The sequence below is a fragment of the Leptonotus elevatus genome, chromosome 12 (genome assembly GCF_054856555.1).
Source record: "Leptonotus elevatus isolate MCC_2025b chromosome 12, RoL_Lele_1.0, whole genome shotgun sequence".
Classification (NCBI taxonomy): domain Eukaryota; kingdom Metazoa; phylum Chordata; class Actinopteri; order Syngnathiformes; family Syngnathidae; genus Leptonotus; species Leptonotus elevatus.
In genome coordinates, this window is record NC_141250.1 from 461978 (window position 1) to 470245 (window position 8268).

The 8268-nt window shown below is 40.8% G+C and overlaps 1 pseudogene; it reads left to right on the forward strand.

The window, feature by feature from the left end:
* The window catches only part of LOC147164218 (uncharacterized), a 244729-nt pseudogene that overhangs the window by 109419 nt on the left and 127042 nt on the right, over positions 1-8268 (forward strand).

The following is an 8268-nucleotide window of genomic DNA, read 5'->3' on the forward strand; positions in this document are numbered from 1 at the left end:
TGGAATTTTTCTCTGAAATGTTTTTAATGTTTTTTCTGTTTTTTCGGACTCTTTTCAGTCCAAGTTAGGGATTGAAAACAATCTTCTGTTTCAATTTAATTATAACTGTTTAGATTTAGTCATAATGGTGTAAACTCAGTAAATGATTGATGAGTGAAGATTCGTCCTTCGACTTATCTGGGAAAAAGGAATGTGTAGGGAGGTTTCCTGTGTATATCTGAGGATGAGGGGTTTGGAGCCAGCGGGTCTCGCTCTGTTTACACATCAATGATTATCTGATCTCCTGTTTTCTATCTTGTGACTGCTTGGGGGCAGCAGAGAGGAGGGAGGGACAGCAGAGGAAGCGGAAGGGGAGGGGATTTTGGGATGAAGGAAGTATATTAACGTTTGGACGGGGGAGGAGCGTTACACACGAGGAAGAACAATGGCGGCGTTTGGCCCCTCTCTGTGTCATCAAAAGCTTTTGATAATAAAAACCTTCGAAGGAAACTGTTCACAGATCTCAACTCTGATTCTGAAAACAATTTTACGAACACGCAGAAACCTTAAAAGGATCGTTTTCTAACAATGTGCTTCGTGCAACTAATGGTGCCCATGTAGAAGTGTATTAAAAGAGGTAAAAAATTAACTTTAATAAACGCTGAATACAATAGAACAAATCTGAATAAAATTAACAAATAAATAAAATCTAATCAATTGCATTTTTTATAAATTTTTGAAATGGTAAAGAGACGTTATGGACACCCTGTATATTATTTGCTCTGAGAAACTCGAATGACTCGTAACTTGTGCCAGTAGGCTGAACTGATGTGATTAATTCTTTTTTGTGTGTATTGTGATATACGGGTTATTTTAAAGTTACGGTGAAGTATGAAGATCTAGTACTAGTAGTAAGTATTTCTCAAAACAAAAGCCACTATTCTGAACTGTTGTTGACAAAGTAATATATTATTTCTTGTGTTCTGCTGCTCACATACAGATATTTTATAGGTTGAAGTTAGAGTGAAGATTAAAGAATCAGTATAAGAGTAAGTATTTGTTCATATATTTTTTATAAAAGCAATACACGTAACTGTTGTTGAATGATTGATTCTTATGTTACAGTGAAGTGTGGAGAGTGTGCGCAATATTCAGAGAAAAACCAATTGTCTGAAATTATGTTGACAGCACATAATTGTTTCTTATAAGCAATACATGTACATTATTTTGTACTGTGTATTTTAAGCTATTTTGTGTAATATTTTATATTTTTGCAGTTGATAATATTGTATATTAGTTTCTCATGTGTTCTCTCTAATATGTTTTTTGTCTAAAATATTTATTTTGACAAATTTGTATTTTCTGCAAATTTTTTGGGGAATAATTATTTGTTGCATTTTTATATTTACAAATATCTAATTGTATTTTTCTCACTTTCTTTTGATCAAACTTCTTTTGCACCACAGCTAGCTAATATTTTTGACAAAACACATATAAAACAGTTTTGCTTTGACTCTTGTTAGATATATTATTTTTATTATTATTATTATTGTTGTTGTTGTTGTTATTGTTGTCATTATTGTTATTATTGTGAATGTGTATCAATGTTTTTAGGGTTAGATTCAGTTTCACCTTGCTTTCAATGTGTCCAGTTACAAGGTAGGGAAAAAACATCTTGTTGGATTCTCTGTGTTCATACCCTGTCAAACGGTTGAAAATGTTGGAATTAAATAAATGTTAAATTTGAATGTGTTCATCGTTAAATTTCTTTCTAGGTTCTGCCTCAATCAAAATACTACTACAATTACAGTTATAGTTACAATTTACCACTTCAACATATCCAACCTTTCATGTTGCATGAAACATGGCATGTAAACACTGCACTTTTGAAACACTGTATCAATAAATAAATTCGATATACACATTAAAAACATCAAACTTAGCGATCTACAGTCAGTAAACTAACATTCTTTGACATCCTTGTTGTCTACTAACATATGTCTTAATAATATATCACTGTTGACTAGTCCTGCGAGTCCGCGTCTGCCATGACTGAGTTTAGGCAAAATAAAATTATATCCGCTTATATGACGTAACATTTTCCGATTTGACTACAAAAACCACTAGCATTCTGTAGCAATCCTTGTGGGTAGGTGTGCGTAGTTTCCCATGGTCTGGACAGTCCATGAACGCAACACAGACGTTTGTTTTGGTAAGCTAAGCGCATCCGGAGCTGTTGTGTTTTGCCGTGGTTATGGCCGACAGTTACTTGCAAATTGTCATTAAAGGGTTGTTTGTTCGCTGCTTGGCCTGATTAGTTCACCGATGCTACAATACATGTACATTAAAAGAGGGTGAGTAATGACGAGCAATAATCATTTCATCTCTCCTAATTTTCATTCATGAAATCGGACAACACAACATACGGCCACATACAGACCTATTTAGCCTGAAAACGTAGGACAACTCAAATTTATCAGCCACTGCCGCACACTTACGTGTTGTGAGTCATTTTCGGCCCCTTTTACTTTGGCATCATTGTAGTTCTGTTTCCTGTGTTTTTCTTTGTCTTTGTTTTTTCCTTTCAGAGCTGGGCAGGGTCAGGTTGTGTTGGGCTCCTCACACAGATGCCTCCAATCTTCAATCACCCTCAGTACTTAAGCTCTGGTCTGACCTCCACTCCTCGCCAGAACGTCTTGTTGTATTCACGTCTGGATGTGTTGAGAGCCCAGCCACTGCCATGCCCAGCCATCTTTGGTTTGACACTATGTTTTCTACTTTGTTGAATAAAATTATGTTGTTACTTTGACGTTTGTGTCTGCTCCTGGGTCCTAAACCAGCCACACCCTTAACAGTACGTTCTGGCCCAAACATGGACCCAGCAGACGCGGACTCACTTCGACATGCCGTCCAAGCTCATGGAACGTTTCTCGGCAAACACAACGAGCTCCTTAAAGAAGTTCTTGATTGTCTCCGGGGCCTTACTGACCAATGTTGGTTTATTGGCCGCCAGTCAAAACTAGGGCCGCTCTTCCCCAGCCCAACCCCCCACTACCAGTCAAGGAGAGCATGTACCACCTACTGTGGCCCCCACCGCAACAAGAGAGCCATCCATCCCTCCACCAGAGCATTACATGGGGGAGGTAGGAGCTTGCAGCCAGTTCCTTCTTAATTGCTCGTTAGTCTTCGACCAACAGCCTAGCGCATTCGCTTCTGACTGTTCCAAATTGATTTATGTAATCAACCTGCTTAAAAGCAGAGCAGGGAAGTGGGCCAATTCCCTGTGGGTATCGAAATCACCAGTCCTAGAATCCTATGACTCTTTTACTGCTGAGATGCGCAAGGTCTTTGACCACCCTTTTCACAGCCAAGAATCGGGCAAGAGATTGATCTCCCTATGACAAGGCCTACAGTCTGCTACTGATTATTCCATCAAATTCCGAATATTGGCTTCGGAAAGCGGGCGGAATGAGGCGGGTTTCAAGATCATTTATGTTGCCGGCCTATCAGAGGACCTCAAAGACCAGCTATCTACTCGAGATGAGCCTGAATCGCTGGAACAACTCATCAGTCTCGTCATCAGGATAGACAACCGCCTAAGAGAAAGACGGCGAGCATCCAGGCGGCCTAATCCCTTCTTTCCCCGTGGTTTTCTTTGAGCCTCTGCATTTGCTGTCGGATCATTACATCCTCCAGAGCTCTCTCTGACCCAAGGGACGCAAGTTGGCTACAGCAGCTAACTCTCTGGTGAGTCAGACCACATCCTCCTGCTCACCTAAACGCATATCCCATCCTGCCACTATCTCGTTCGGCAACTCTTCAGTTTCCCTTAGAATCTTGATAGATTAAGGAGCAGATGATAACTTTATCGATCGTGATTTTGCTCAGTCCGCTAAATTTCTCATGTTTAGCCTTGGCTTCCCCAAACTGGTCAGTGCCATTGATGCCAGCTCACTTGGGACAGTAACCGACCAAACAACCACACTCTCCCTCACTATTTCAGGCAATCACTATGAGCACATTAAATTCCTTGTTCTTTCCTCCCCCTCATCGCCTATAGTTCATTGGGCTACCCTGGTTAAAGCTTCACAATCCTGTTGAGGGTCTTCTGCCCAGGTTTAGTTAGAGCTCAGGCCTGACTCCGTTAAAATTGAAGCAGTGACCAACTGGCAACAATTATGATGTCGGCGCCCAGGAGCTGCTGGCAGTTGTCTGCTCTCCAACAATGGAGGCATTGGCTGGAGGGAGCTGAGGTCCCATTCCTGGTACTCACAGACCACAAACACCTCACCTATTTGCAGTTAGCTAAACGCTTGAACCCCAGTCATGCTCGTTGGGCTCTTTTTTGGGGGGAAGATTCAACTTCTCACTCTCTTATTGACCAGGTGCCTGTAACACCAAACCAGATGCTCTCTCACGATTCCCCTCAGGAGAAGCAGGACTCAGAGAAAATCCTCCCGCCTTCCTGTTTTGTCAGGGCTGCAACATGGGACATCGAGAGGGTCGTACTGCAGGCCCAGGAACAACCCCCAAACCCTGGTGCAGGCCTTAAAGATCGGTTCTATGTGGGTAGTGCCCCTTGAGGGATGTACTGTTGTGAGTTGTTTTCGGCCCCCTTTTACTTTAGCATCATTGTAGTTCTGTTTCCTGTGTTTTGCTCTGTCTTTGTTTTTTCCTTTCAGGGCTGGGCGTGGTCAGGTTGTGTTGGGCTCCTCATATAGCTACCTCCACTCTTCAATCACCCTCAATACTTAAGCTCTGGTCTGACCTCCACTCCTCGCCAGAACGTCTCGTCGTATTCACGTCTGGATGTGTTAAGAGCCCAGCCGCTGCCACGCCCAGCAATCTTTGTTTGCTACTTTGTTGAATAAAATTCTGTTGTTACTTTGACGTTGGTGTCTGCTCCTGGGTCCTAGGCCAGCCACACTCTTAACACTTGCGTGTACACTCAGTTTGCAAAATGTGCGACACTAGGGCAGCCTAAAGTCATAACTCACAACGGCGAAATGTTGTTTTAAAACCAAGATCAAACAGATTAAAAATGGTAGACACTCGTTTCAAGGTCTCGAGACAAAATAACTCACCAAAATTACATGCACTTATGGCGCCAGGCTTTAGTTACAGTGGTGACGTTCCTGCTCCCCCTCCCTCTTTCTCTCCTTCCGCTACGTTTCAATGGGCATTTAAATCGCAGCCTTTCATGATTACATTATCGCGTTTTGTCAAACCGTGATTTAATTGCAAATGCAATTAATCGTTTAGCCTTACTAACAAGTATTTGTCAAAATTCACGCTCAGTTTGGAGATCAACCCACTGGGTTTCAGTGTGGTGAGTTGAGAATTCTGCAATGCGTTCTTTTAGCTTGTGAATTTCAAATGCGAAGCTATGCAAATGTTGTCCCTGCGCACGGGCAGTTTGTGTGCTCATATTGAGTTCCTGCGTCAATTTTGCAACTTTGTTTTCCAGGTCGATGCAGTCAGAATTCGGTGTCGAGGGAAATATGTTGAGCTGAGCTTCAGTCTGACTCTGAGTCGGGTCTCAATAGCCTGTAAACGTGTCTCAGTCTCATTGCGGGTTGGAGGCTAGGCAAGCAAGCAGGTTCGTTGAAGAATTGAAAGGCAGGTCCAGCTGGGGAAGAGAGTTCATCAAGACGGGAAAAGCCCTCACGGCCCAAGGATTGGAATTCAATCCCTCTGTAGTCTGATTTGCTGGCTGGCAGGGGCCCTTTTTGTTTCGGCTTCAAAGTGCCTTGTTCGGCCACACCCCAATCCTTCGCCTGGCAGAGACAACAGTGTGTTTTGCGCTGAGCCTGTCACGTCGCGATGGCCTCTGTGAGGGTAGCGTGTAGCAGCCACACAGCCAAGAAATTTGGGTCTGGCTTCTGCTACAGCAAGCAGCTGAGACAAAAGGAATGCATGCGGACAGGAGCGTTTGGTCAATAGGACGGGAGCCAAAACAGGGAAGAGGAAGATAGATGTGAACCCTGACTTTTTATAGGTAGTGTTGGAAATCATTTCTTTGATTTCTGCGTGTTCAAATAAAACTCAAAGTTGAAGTCTCGTGGAGAAGTTTGCCAGCTTTATTTCAGAATCTGAAAGCCACCTTAGAACCTGGCTCAAACAGCTCTGGTCCAAAAGTGTGCCCCCTCATTCCACACTCACACATTTATACAAAAAAAAACCTCCTTTCCTGCAAAGACAAGAGTCTTCGAGTCTAGACACCCCCCATTCATCCTGTCAGCAGAGTGAAATACAATTAGGTTATCTCACTCCAGTTCCTTTAGTCCACAACAGATGTGGGTAAACAATTGGCCCCCGGCGCCTCCTGGCACCAGGGATTCACGCAGACGGTCATTTGGTCAGACACCTCTCATTTTTACCTTACTTCAATTCCTGTTTTCTACTACAGATGGGGGTAAACCATTTGCCCCTGGCTCCCTTGATATGCAGTTCCCTACACCCCTGATTTGAATGGACACAGAAACCTTACTTCCTTAGGAAAAGAACAAAAGACTACAGATTAACTAACATATGGGGAACAGTTGTTACATCTCTAACTAATATCAAAAACAATTAGAAAAATATAAATTGAAACAGAAAAACAATGTTAATAATCTAACAGTAGCTATTGCTAGCATCCTCACCAGGGGTGCTGTCTGGCATCTCAGATTTCACCAGCGCAGCTGGTGGAAAATTAACAGCTTGGAGAGAATTTTGTGAAGAATTATCAGGTTGGATTTTTTATCCCATTTTTGACAAGCTGAAAAAGATGAATTCTTGTTTGTTTTTTTCATTTATTTTTAGCATACAGTAAGTACTGCAGGTAACAGTTTGTCCAACATAGCGTCTTTAAGAACTTTTAGAACTACCAAAGATAACATGGTATGGATGCAGATTACCACATAAAAGTACTCACGCTTTATTTTCAATTATTTCCTTAAAAAAAAGAAAGAGAAGAAGCTTGTCTTTTTGTCAGATATAGCTGGTATGGGAGGTTTATCCATCTCATCATCATCATCATTATGATTATTATTATTGGTACTGTGTTTTTGTTTTGTTTTGGATGGGGTTTAAACAAATTTGATCTATGCCAGCACTGCATGGTAAGCAGACTGGTTGTGTTCCATTAAACAAGTTCAGATTTCACTCTAACTACATGTTGGAACGGCATTGGACAAGATAATTTGTACTTATATTTTCCCATACTTTTATATTTAATATATTTAATAATAATATATAATATATATTTATTTAATATTTTTTTGTTTGTGATTTTCTAATGTAAAATAGGTACCTGGTTTAAACAAAGGTTGTTGTCCAAGTGATATAATCAATCCTTTTCTAACAAAAAAATAAACAAAACTAAGTCTGTAAGCTTAGTCAATGCGGCTGCACGGTAGATCTTGAGAGACTCCGTACACTGGTCTCGCTCTAAACGGGCAGTGTTGTCACTGTAATCTGATTACTTTCTTTCAATAACGAGCAATCTAACACGTTCATTTTTCCAAACCAGTAATCTGATTAAAGTTACTTTCCTAAGTGGCTGTGCGTTACAATTTTTTTATTACCTCATAATGTATGTAAAATTCAGAATTTTGTTGTCTATTTTGAAAATAATTTTGAGAAGAAAATGTTTCTCTTGCATTTGGGAGTGACGTCACATCGCATGTCACCTTTTCTCAGCGGAAGACGCAACGGCAGGTCACGTGTACCAAAATAAGAGTGCTAAACAGAAATGGCAACACTGGAACACACAACACACTTAGTTAAGCTGCCCCACACAGTGTCTTTCTTGTCATACCTCGCGAAAGTATGCCAGAGCAACAACAACAAAAAAGGCTAACTGCATGACTGTAGTTCAACTCTGGTTTGAAAAAGGTTATAGTAGTTACAGTTGCATCCAGCCTACATTGAAAAGTTTATAGTTAACAGTTTGTAACCAACCTGCAGGTGTAACGTGTTATACAACAAATTCTGTATTATAAAACCAGAGAAACAGAAACAAAGAAACATGTTCATGTTCATGCACTTTAATAAGTATTATTTAAGTAACCGGTTGTCATTCTTATGTTGAGGCAGCAAAGGGCGGAAATTGGTAAAGATAACTGATAAGTTACTTTTTAAATAACTTAATTACTTTGACAATAAAGTAATGTGTAAAGTAACTATATTTCTTTTTTGAGGAGATAATCAGTAATCACATTAGTTTTTCAAGTAATCTGTGACAACACTGTACACTGGTATCATGCCGGTCGCTAGTCTCTTTAAATTTCTGGTGATACCGATAGC